This window comes from Cupressus sempervirens, chromosome 3 (genome assembly GCF_028749045.1).
Source record: "Cupressus sempervirens isolate cs-2001-9-10 chromosome 3, ASM2874904v1, whole genome shotgun sequence".
NCBI classification, from domain to species: Eukaryota; Viridiplantae; Streptophyta; class Pinopsida; order Cupressales; family Cupressaceae; genus Cupressus; species Cupressus sempervirens.
The window spans coordinates 242,496,910-242,510,272 of record NC_143120.1 but is presented as its reverse complement, the minus strand read 5'-3'; positions in this window follow the sequence as shown (position 1 = coordinate 242,510,272).

Here is a 13,363-nt window from a genome sequence, read left to right as displayed (position 1 = left end):
ATTACTTGTAACTATAATTTTCAAATAGTACAAACCACAATAGTTTCTTATAATTCTATGGTTTTCTTTGTATGTTTTAAAAATTGAAGTTTAAGAAATAATTGCATTTACGTACATCTTTTTTAGGTTTGATATTTCTCTTTTTCCTGAGTAACAATCCAATAATAATTTTGCAAAACACGTACTGACCAGTTTTAGATTCAACCAAAAACTTGTATGAATGATTGTACCAAAAGAGCTAAAAAACATGATTGGTGCATGATAGTCATTTTTTTTTGGAAATATAAGAGGAGTAATTGAGAAGGGAGGGGTAAAATAGTTAATACAAAAATAAATCTTAGATCCCTTAGATGTCAGTAAAATAATTCTATCAAAAATTAATTTTGCTGATGCTTGGCAAATAAAGAAATGTTGTAACTCGATAATCATTGAGAATGCTCGATAAATAATTAACATGCAAATCTTAAGATGTTATCTTTGATTATCATTACTTTAACTTAGTTGCAAACATAGAAAGGAAATGGCATGAACACATTTGACACCAAGATTTAATGTGGAAACCCAATTTGGAAAAAACCACCAATTGCAATTAGTTACTATTTCAATCTTCTAAAGTGAGCCTTGTCAGGAGCCAACCCTATTAAAGGTTACAAAAAACACTGTTAGGTGTGACCCTATTAGAGGATTTAATCATCCTATTAGGAGTGGCCTTGTTAGAGGTCTTCAGACATTTCAGTAGAACTACCACATTGTTAGAGGATTTATAAATAGTTGTTAAGCCAACTCTATTAAGAGATTTAGATCACTACTACAATGGTTAGAGAGTAACAATGAGATGACTTGATTTGGATGCAACTCAATTTGTTGATTATAGATCTCAATTCTAGCTTGTACTTGATCCTTCTTGATCAACTGTATCCTTTTAGCTCCATAAAGATATTTTGTGTATCCTTCTGATTCGCTTCCTCTTAGCATAATCAAATCATTAATGTATTCTCACATTACTTCACACATTCTAACCCACAACTTGACCTTATACTTATATCTTTCATATTGTTCAATCAACTAGAATACAACTTAGAATAACTAATATTCATCTTCTTAGTTGGCTAGAACCAATAAATAAATCATTTAAACTTAATATGCCAAAAAAAGAAAATTCTTCATTAGCCAACCCTGCTTGGTAGACACTAACTCAAAAATGATTTTTCTATGTTTACCAAGTGAAGCTTGGTCAACACTGCATACAAGAAAAGTTCTTTTGGTAACTGAGTGAGCTCGATTAGCACTAGTTCTATCCAACATTCCCTTCATTAATCGAGTGAGCTCGGTTAACACTCGTCATCTGCAGACTTTCCTTTGATGCCTAATTGAATTCAGTAGACACTACCTTCTAAACAAGGCAAATTCTAGATTGCTCGACAGCCATAGAAAACTACTTTCAATGCTTGAGTGAGCTTGGCATACACTAACTGATAATGATATGACATTTTTATAACATCAAAGACAATAAACAATTAATCAATTGTATCCAACACTTTTTACACTCTTTTTGGCACATTTTTTCTTTTTATGATTTTTTGGTGAAAAAACAATTTCCAAACTAATCAAGTAGGTGGTCCATAATTAAATCATAATTGATTGAGGCATGTTTAAATACCTTGTTTCACATGTTATTAGATGTTATGTGTTTATGTACTACTATTAATGAATGTTTTTCCCCCAATTTCTTGAGTTCTTGAGAACTATAAAAAAATCAAATTTGGCTTGTGGGTGACTTTTGAGTAAAGATTATTTTGTGGGTGTTTCTTCAAGGGATTTCTTGCATCAAAAGATTGCTTCCCTCAAATTTTTGTGACACTTGATGAAAGAATTATGTATTTTCATTTCTTGATTTTATTCAAATTGAGGTAAGTTTTTCTATTTCTCACCAAGTCTTGTTTGGATTCCAATTTAATGACTTTGAATTGGTTGAATAAACATAAAATGGTTAATCCCATTCCATTTAAAATTTATTTGATCAATTTTGATGGATATTTGGTTATTTCATTTCTAGTTTTTGGGGGAAATAAGGGTTTAATATTTACACACTATTCGACTAAAGGAGAATTGTATACTTTTGATTATTCTTTATTTTTAATTGGAATGGTATGAGTACAAATGGTTTTCTCATTTTTTGATTGGATTAGTTTGAAGTTTTGAAGATTTTGGCTTGGTTTTCTTTATGAACCTATTTTTGGGAAATGAATGAATGTGAGATCCATCTCTTCTTAGGTACTCTTTCTAGGTTCCTATTGGGACTAAAAATTGCATGGTCAATTTTTAGTACCATTGAGAAATTGAGGCCTATAAGCACCCATAAATGCATATGAACCCAGTTGTACCTTTGAGGCCCCTAAGGTGTTTAATGTTTCTAACACCCTAAATTTAGCCTATCTAAGCATTCCATGAAGAAAAATTGAGATTCTGAGCCATTTTGTGAAGTCTCGTTTTGAGCTAGTTCTAAATCTGAATTGTTACCTAAGTGTCAAATAGTGACAAGAGGTTGTGTTTGCATCTGAATATCTCGCAACTAGTTATGTTTCATGACTTGCTTCTTTGGGAGTATTTAGTGTCCATATCTAAGAAGCTATGTTTCATATTTTGAGTTTTTTCAAGGCCGTTTGACTGGGTTTTGAATTCCTCAAAGTTGGTCAGTTTTCAATTTCATGCTGATATGAAATGTTTAAAATTCTGGGAAGCCCTATTTGACAAGTTATAATTTTGACCCAGTTGACCAAAATGCTAAATTTCCTTTTTTGTTGCATTGTACACGTCAGAGACTTGTTATGTTTCAAGTTTCAGCTTATGATGAATCCGTTTGATAAGTTTTCAAATGCCATTCCGAATACAATTTCTAACTTTTTACTGATGTCAGCAAATGTAGATTGTTTGATACCCTTGTTCAAGATGTTATAACTCCTAATCTATGATAGGTGAGACCAAATGGATTATATCACTGTGTTGTACTCTAAAAATACTTTAAGTGTGCCAATTTTTAAATCATGACGAATCCATTTGCACACTTTTCTAGGTCAATTCCAATTGCAAAAAATGTTTTCTATTAGTGTTTCCAGTTTATATAAATCCAAGTAGCTCACTTTGATTGCTCACCATTTGTGTCATGTTATTTTTCATGAGCCCAAATCATAAATCCATACTCTCCTCATGACAGAGAACCCATGCCCCAGTTTTTGTCTTCCCAAGTGTCAGTTTACCCAGTTTCTGAAGCCGATTCTGAATCCAATTTAGTGTTTTCTGACATGTTTTCTTGCAGGAAGTTCTGAAAGGACAACTTTGACAGTGAATATCTTTTGACTCTAAATTTTTCATGTGACAAGATTCGATAGGGTTCAAGAATGCAGAGCAAAGAATCAGTGGGTCAGGTTTCAAAGCTCGATCAGATGTTTCAATCAATTTTTAAGGCCAGTTAAAGGACTTTCTGGCACTAAAATGACAGTTGGCAGTAAAGGGTAAAAATGAGTTTTTAAGGATAACTCAATGCTTGATTTCAATTCCAATCAATGTCGAATGTTCAGTACATCAGTTTTCTACTTCAGGTGTTCGAAAATGAAATTTTTTTAGTCAGACCCACTTGGGGCCCAAATAATTTCACAAAGTTGTTGTGACACCCAGATTATTTCAACTTTGGAATAGTTTTAAGTGATATTTGCAAGGTTTTTGAAATTTGTGATTATCGCCTTATAGAGCCATATGCGGAGGATCCTTCAAGAAGGCTAAAGATCTTTAGCTATCTTGTCATGTTTAGTAACAGGTTAGTATATAAAAATGGTATGCTCAAGTACACTCCTTTTGGCAACTACAAATTCATGAGACCAACATACAACATGAAGGCAATGCTTCAGATGATTCATCATTTCATAAAAGAAATCTCCTTGGTAATAATCAAGACGAAAACATATGATGGAAATATGTTTATGTGGCTATCACAATTTTCCAAATGAAACCAAGAGAATTGCTAACAATAAAAAAAACATTTTCACCACATCCTGAAAGGGATCAAACCAAGGAGGAGATTTTATGTCTTAGGAGGAAAGACTCACGTGAGAATTAGATAACAAAAATTGTGCCTAGTTCTGGAATGGAGCATTACAATCCGAAGTTGTCCTTCCCTATTCAATCTCATGGAGTTAGTCAAAACCAGCCTGATGAAGCCTTAGATAACATGCAAGTGAATGGATTGGGTTTAGTCAGTAAAAAATTGTGTCTTCCAGTTTTATAATGATCTTCACTCATATCTAGCAGGTGTCAGCATTGATGGTGTCAAAGTAGATGTCCAATAGGAGCAGGTCCACATTGACCATAGAAGGTGAAGATGGATCATATACGCATGTCTTGGAGGGGCCGACTATGAAAGAAAGAAATGTGTGGAAAGGTAGGGGAGTCTAAAAAGAAACCATCCACGCCAACTCCATGTTAGGCAATAGGAATCAGAAGTTTTAAAAATGAAGAAGTTGAGGTTTTACAAGAAGGAGATCTACGCATAGAAAAGATAGAGATCCCTACGATAGACAAAACAACTCACAACAAGGAAAGTGCAAGACGTGGTAGAGATTTTCTAAGACAAAGATTTCCACATGCAGCAAGGGAGTGTGGAAATAAAAATTAAGTCATAGGCAATATGAAAAGTAAGTTGCCCAATTTAAAGGACGATCCCAAGCCGATAGAAAACTGCCAATACAATGAAACAAAACACAAAATGAAGCTGGTTGAGAGGAAGCAGCCTAGCCAGTGCCATTAAAGGGAGCTTCTGTGATAAAAAGGCAAGAAGACTAGTGTTAAAAGAAAACCTAGGGCCATGAAGAGGAATGATCCCATGGCTTAAAACAAAAGACAGGAGGTTGCTGCGTACAAAAGAGAGCCCGACAAGCATTCAGAACAACCCACAGTAGATCCAAGGGTCAATGCCAAGAAAGAGCAGAAGAACACACCAAAAGGCAAGGAAGCTATTCAATGGAACATTCTCATGCCCAAACAAAGGAGAGCATAAAAAAGGTAGCAATCTACATTTTTAAACAAGTAAATCTAAAAGCTTGTGCATATAACAGAGGTAGTCACCATATCAAAAACAAAACCATCCACCAAAAGGGAAAATGCAAACAAAGCCATAGGCAAAGACGTAACAGGGGGTGCAATGAAGAAAAATAATCCCACATTCCCCTAGTACATTTGTTTTTAATGTTTAAATATAATATAACACACATTTCCTTATGTCATAAAGACATAGCCTTTTGAAAAGGTAGTGACCAAGTAGGGTCCCCATAGATGACGTTAGCCAGAGGGAATAATTACAAAATTTTGAATGAACCAACAAGCGTGATGATGTGGCAACCGTCCATGAGATTTTGACACATGGCAAGATGGGCAGTGGGAGCAAGCCCGCAAAACCAAAGTTCCCAGAGGTTAAATAATGCAGGATTGCAGAAATTTGACACATGGCAAGAGGGTCCCAATGGCAGTGATCTGGTAATCAATAGCAACTCAAGATGGAGCCTCCAGATCATGCCACATGTCAAGATCTGACAGTTGGCTCATGACTGCTTTCCAGAGTTGCAAGGAAGTTAAACAAAGTGGGAATGCAGGAATGCACCATGTGGCAATAGGCCCCAGTGGTGTTGATGTGGTAGATACATGTTTGAGCAGCCAATCATAGGCTACCACATGGTGCTTGGTCAATAGAGGGTTGACCCCAAAATGCAAGGATAAAGGGAAAAAATAATTTTTTTTAAATATCAAATTTTATTTTTATTTTTCCAATATGCCATTTGCATGTGTAGGTATTTTAAAATCAAAAGAAGCTTATATTCTAAAGTTTTGACTTTAGAACATTTTAAATTTTTGAAAATTTAAAATCAAATTTGCAGACCTGAGTTTTCTACTAGTAGAGTATTTTTTGAAATGGCTTTCTGGAGGTTCTTGGTATGTGAACATAGTGATATTATATATCGCCAAAATTGTGAGAAGACAAACTTTTTGATTTTGGAGTTCATTTCTGCAGAGGAATTCATGAGTTTAAGTTATAACTAGAAACATGAAATTTGGGGCCTTCTCAATAAAATGAGCTAAAATTGAAAATGCAGTTGTGGTAAGAATTTAACTACTTTCAAGTTACTTGAATTAGGATTTCACCAGCATTTCATAGTGTTATCAGATATTTTGGCAAACAAAAGATTTCATTATTTGAACAGAAGATATTTTCAAATCAATTACAAAGTAATGATGAAAATAAAATCAGATCAGATGGGAGAAGGTAGAGAGAGGTTATTCAATTACAAGGGATTGATTTCCAAGTGGATAGATGTTAGTTGCATAACAGATCCAAGAATTCATCTATCTTCTATATCTTTCTTTCTTTCATCCTTTGTAGGGGTTCCAATTTTTTGGAGAAAAAACCACTCACTGCTATGATACCAGGTTTTGGTTCCAGTTTTTGATGTGTTCCCATAATTGTGACACCATTTTTTTCAGTATAATTCTCTTGTATGAATAGCATTAGGAAGGATAATTAAGGTAAACTTTAAGAAAGCTACCTCCAAATAAAGAAATAAAATATTGGCAAATCTCTCATTATCTTTAAAAAAAAAAAATTTCTATTCGCAAATCTCTCAATTTTTTATTCTAAATATGATTAATATTGGCGATTATTTTTGAATCATAATTTTTTTGTATAAAATATTGATGAATCTCAATAATAATAAAAAGTTCATTAATCACCATGGAATATTACAAATCAAAATTGAACATTTTTTAACTTTGTGGAATAGTATGAGAATCATTACATATACTTTAAATCAATAGTGAAAAATAAACATTGGTGATATATCCCTAAAGTAACTAATAATTATGATAATTATTGGTCAGTTCAATTTAATTTCTCCAATAATATATTATATTTAGGTAACTCAAATCTATTCATGTAAAAAATATTGTGGCAAATATTTGAGTTTAAATTTTTGAATAAAATAAATTATTGAACGATTTTAAATATTTTATAACCAAATTTTATAAAACTATGGCGATTTAGGTTGTATCAAATCTTAAATTATTAGCCAAATTACTAGCCAAAAAATTTCCAAAATTAGCCAATTTATGAATATTAGCCACTAAATTATACCCTAAGGATAATATAGATAGTTCATATCTATTAGGTGTTTTCATGTTTTCATTTCATGCATATGAATGTATTTTTTCAAGGAAATTAATACAAAGAACAACAAATGGTTGAGTTTCATTTAGAATCTTGTCTCCTTTATCAGTGAGCTTCAATGTTTGACGATCTTTGACAGAGAGCTTAGGTCATAGTTGCAGTCCCTTAAGGTTGTATGTTATTTCATTGTTGCCTATAACCCAAGGAGTTATGTAAATTCTTCAGAGAGTTCAACAGGGTTGTAGGTTTACTGAGGGGGATATCATGTAAGAATGAGGTTCAGATTGAGCACAGATGTTTATTTACAAGGTAAATAGATAGATTGTATATCTGAGTATATAAATAAGTATTAGATATCTATATGTATGCATTTGATTCATAGATTTTCCCAATGGATTAGGCACTAGTCAACTATAGGATCATTAAAGTCTTACTGCTGCATATCTGATGGTTTGTTGAATTCAACATTATTAATCAAAAACATTTTAGTATTTCATGTTTTGTAGTGGGCTGAAAAGAATTAACCCTCACTCAACTTGTGAATATCATAGAATTGCAATTTTCTATTGTAGATCTGTGTTATTGCATGAGTTATTAGGAGATATAAGGGTTTTCATCTGCAGTAAATAGATTCAGGGATATGTTTTGCACTGGTATGGTATCAATTGAATCTATAGGTCCACCCACCTAGGTCTTGCAGAGCGTAAAGTGAAGAAGGGTCTAGCCTTAAAGTTGGCCCAAGACTGCAGTCAAGTGTATCTTTCATAGGAAGTTGCTAGCCTTAGATGCATTTGTCTGGTTTCTTGGTCATTTTCAAAACTGTTAAATCAGGGGCCAAAAAAATGGTGACTCTACTGGGGAGTTGTGTTGAGATTCATGATAGAAAAACCTTGAGAATTTAAAGAAATTCAACACAATAGAAGGAATGACATGGAGAAAGTTTTTGTACAACAGTAAGTTGATGTGTTCAGTCCATTTCCTTACTAAATTTTCATATTCCCCAGTATGCTTTATTCTCTTACAGTAGTAGTTCTTGAACTAGTTGTAATTTGTATTGAGAAATGAGTATACCTTCAATCAGTTCAGGTTTGTGAGTTGCTATTGTAAAAGTTAGAGTCAAGGATCTAAAAATGAAGTGTACCCTCTTTCCAAGGTGCTAGTGATCTGCAAGTTTTCCATATTGAAAGTCTGGTTCAGAATGTATAAATGGTAAAATTGTTTTAAATCTTTTCTCAATAAATGTGAGTGGTGACTCTGAAGTTAAATCTATATACCAATGCATGATTTGTTTTAAATGTCAAAAGCTTTCAGTATTTGTGGGCAGATCTAGTTTGTTGGGAAAGAGGAAGTATAAGTTTCTTGATTAAGGGTTTATGTGGTTGTTTGTATCTGCTGATATAATTGATTTCAAAAGGTGATTCACTATTGTGATTTCATTTTCCTCTTCAAGGAGGTGGCGACTCTACAAAGGATTATATCTATGGTGTGAAGGGTTTCATATTAGCACCAAGCCAATCAACAGATCTAAGGTTTCAAACAGCAACACATAAAGGTATTTACAATTTTCATGTATCTATTTTTCATGAAAGTTAAGTGGTAGAAATGGTTGCCTCCATCTAGTGGTTTCAGCAATAAGAAAAAGATGTAGGAGTTTTAAAGTTTTAAAAGATGGATTCTGAGTCTGGATCTCCAAATGATGTGCCAACTCATGAAAGTGTTCGTGTGAATATTGCTAGATTAAAAAGAGAAATTTATAATAAGACTAACTTAAGGTTAAGAAGTATAGTTGGTGATGTTAAGGGTTTTGATGGATTTCAAACTGACATGAAGTTCCAATCAGTAGTTATGAATATTGATGAGTCCTTTAGACTGGAGAAGTCATTATGGCCAATGGTGTTCTTAGAAGTTCTTATGCCATATTTGGTTGATTGGTCAACCAAGTCAAGGTTCGAAAGGATTATTAAATTCTAAGATATTATCATAGAAATTGAATGTGATTTAAAGGCTAATGAATCTAATGTTAGTGAGTGTAATGAGTCTGTTGAAAGTGATATTGAAAATGAAGAGCCTCAACTTTATGAATTAGAGGATATTAATCAACAGTGTGACGACATGCATAATGTGGATTCATCTTTTTATAATGATGAGTATAAAGAAGAGGAAAAGTGTAATAGCAGTAATAGTTTTTCTTCTTGTGATGAATGTGATTGTGCTAAGATGCTGGTTGTTGAGGTGTTGTCGAAGGAAGAAGATCTATGGTATGATCAGAATTCTAATTTTTCACAATATATTACTAATAAGTCTTCTATTGTAAATGTGCCAAGCCATCTGAATGATAATCACAGCCAAGGAGAAGAAACTAGGGATGAAGTCTTGTTAAGTGTTGATGAGATTTCTGATTTGTTGGCTCATGATTTTGAAAGGTATGCTAATCTATCTTAGGATGCTTGTGCTTTGCCATGTTTTGCATTTCCATATGGTGAAGTCATTTCCCCTAAATTTGATGTTGAAGAAGATATAGTTTCAGAATATGCTATGCCAAGTTTGGGAGGTGTATGTGATGGTAATCCATACATCAATGCACATAATGACTTCTATGTTGAGGATGAAACTGTAGAGATAGGGTCTGTTGCTGGTTCATTGTCTTTCTATTTTCATGAGGCTGGGATACATTCAGATTGCTCATATGACAAGGAAAGAAATAGTAATGAATTAGTTTATCCTAGTGAGCTATTTGAAAAAAATTTTGATACAGATCAGCATATTGTTAGAAGGAATTTTCATGTTGATTCTTATGAATTGGGATCTAATCATTTGTTGGAATATGAAGAAAATGTAGCATCTATTCAATTTGATTCATGGTGTACTGATGTTGCAAGTGAGGAGAAATCAAATTTATCATACACTTCATATCCGGAGGCAAAAGGTGAGTTACCATCTAATTCATGTAACTCATTCAATAAAGTAGAATACCAAGATTTTGTGTTTCTAGTTGAAGGAATTCATGGTTCAATTAATGGTGATCAATTTTAGTTTGATGTTAGTCATTATGATCATGTTGAATCATTTTTTCATAGTGAGAAAGATGAGGAAAATATGTCTGATTTTTATACGCACTATGAAGATGATGATAGTTTTGTTTTGCCTAATGAGCTAATTGCAAATGCTGATATGTTGGGTGAAACAAATGAAAATGAGAATTTCAATTTACCTCAAGAGAATGTAAATGAAAATCAGGTATATGACAAAGGTAAGGAGTTTTCAAAACTTTTCGGTGGCTTGGGGCCATCATTTGTATATAATCTTAGTGGTATTTTCTTGTTTTCAATAAAGCTATTCGAGAGAGTTTTTGAAGTTTTGGGAATGGTATGCTTCTTCCAGAGATCTGAAATCTTGCCATGCCTACAAGGGGCATGCATCCCCAGATAGAGCCACTATTGACGCTCAAAATTGTGTTCCCATTTTGAGCCTCTTTTTCAAATTTTGAGTCAAATCAAGCCCTATGAATGCCTATAAATGTGCATGTACCCGGTTGTACCTTTGAGGCCCCTAAGGTGTTTAATGTTTCTAGCACATTCCATTCAGCCTATCCACTTGTTTCATGAAGCTAAATTGACATTTTGAATCATTTCATGAAGTCTTGTTTTGAGCAAATTCCAAATCTGCATTTTCACCTATGTCAAACAGCAACAGGAGGCCTTGTTTGCATCTGAATATCTTGCACACAGAAATGTTTCATGATTTCCACTTTGAGAGTATCTAGTGTCCATACTTGAGAACATATGTTTCAAATTTTGAGTCATTTTGAATCTGTTTGACTAGGTTTTGAATCCCTCAAAGTTGGTCATTTACTATTTTCATGTTGAAGCACATTACACAATTCTGGGAAGCCCTATTTGATGTGTTATAACTTTTGATTAGTTGACCAAAATGTTAAAATTTATTTTGCATTACATTTTAGATTTCAAAGACTTGTTATGTTTCAAGTTTCAGCTTATGAAAAATATGTTTGATCAGTTTTCAAACACGATTCCAAATGCAATTTCTATCTTTTTACTGGTGTCATAAAGTGCAGATTGATTGGAACCCTTGTTTGTGATGTCATAACTCCTAATCCATGATAGATGAGATCAAATGGATTGTACCACTATGTTGTCCTCTAAAAATACTTTAAGTGTTATGATTTTCAAGTCATGACAAATCCATTTGCACACTTTTCCAAGTCAATTCTATTTGCAAAAATCATTTTTTTGACATTGTTTCCAGTCTTCAAAATCCAAGTAGCCCACTTTGACTGATCGCCATTTATGCCTAGTTATTTGTCATGTGCCCAAATTGTAGATTTATATTCTCCTCATGTCAGAGAACCAACACCCCAATTTTCATCTTCCCAAGTATCCATATGTCCAGTTTTCAAAGCCAAATCCAAACCCAATTTAGTGTTTTCTAACGTGTTAACTTGCAGGTAATTCTGAGAGGTCAACTTTGATAGCGAATATATTTTGACCCTGAATTCATCATAAGATGAGATTCGACAGGGTGCAAGAGTGCAGAACAAAGAGTTAGTGTGGCAATTTTCAAAGCCCGATGAAGTGTTCTGGTCAGTTTTTTAAGGCCGGTCAAAGGACCCTCTGGCATTAAATTGGCAATTTGTAGATAAGTGGTAAAATGAGCTTTAAAAGTTGTTTTCAGTGGTCAAAATTGATTCTAATCAGTTTGAGATGATCAATAGATCAATTCGAGGAACCAGTTGCTTGGAAACAAAAAAAAAATTAGCCAGACCAACTTAAGGGTTTGACTAATCTTGTCAAAATGATAGGGCCTTATGGGAAATGGTGATCAAGATAAAGATAGAGATTGTTTTGGTAATTTAACAGATTCATTTAAGTTCATTGATAAAGAGACAGAACCTATGAAAGTGAGAATTTAAGGGGCTTCAAAGTTCATATACCAAAATGATGTTTTACTCAAATTGAAAAGCCACCTATGTAAGGAAGAGGGAGTTGGCTAGGACAACGTAGAATATCTTTACAATATTCTAGTTTGAACTAAAAATGGTTTTTGTTTTTAAAGACTCCATTGTTTTAGACCCAAAAGTCTAATTTCGTTGAGAGAAAGGTACTCAACGAGCAAGGATCATTATTGTTCTCTACTCTAAGATTCAAAGTTTGACCTTTGCAATTTGATCTTTATTAAGAAAATAAAGATAGCCAACCATTGATGGGAATCTCAAGGCTAAAGTCTCATTTATTTTATTATAATCATTATGTTTCGCATTGTGCAAGTCTTAATCCTTTGGTGAGCTATAGATAATAATTCCTTGATAGTCAAGAAGTCAAGATATTTCCACAAGGGATGATCACATTTTAAAAAAAAGGAAATCAATATATATATTGAAACCTCACGTAAAGCACTCGAGCATATGGTCAAAGGAAACAAAATTGCTTCAACAAGAAAGAAAGAGGAATCTGTATGCATAAAGCAGGAGGCAAGGCACATTAAATAAAGCCTCACAACTTGAAATAAAGAAGCACTACATAATAAGGATGCCAGGGATGTGCCAGAGCAAGAAGACATCTGGCATAAAGAAAGTGGCAAGGATGTTCTTAAGAAGGGACACCCACAGCATATAAAAGAACCAATGCATCACTAGGTAGATTAAAAGAAAGGCACCCAGTCAACAAAAGGAGTTCATGCAATATGAAGCAGGGGAATGTTGGCAGCTATGGTTTACGAGGAGCTCAATAGTTCTATACCTTTGAACCCCTTGAAGCCTCGCATCAGTAGCACCATCTGTACCCATTGGGAGCTTCCTATGCCTTGCCTTCAGATGGAATGACACCTCTAAAGTCATCATATGCTCTCGATAGAAATGCCCAGCAGGATAAAACTACCCACGATCATATGCCAGCCTATCATTATCATCATCAACAGCCGAGTCATATGGGTCTTGTTGCTCAAGGCAATTATGGTTCAGTGCAGGCTAATCTTGCGAGGGTGTAGGGCTTGTTGCACTCTAACCTAACTTCCTACAAGTGAGATTTGTCTTTTTATCCTCACTTGGCCCCTGGTTCTATTCCACCTCTGCGCTTACAAACAAAATGGAGGTGGCACCAAAGGAAGTTAGAAAGCCCACGCAGAGATTTCTCCACACCA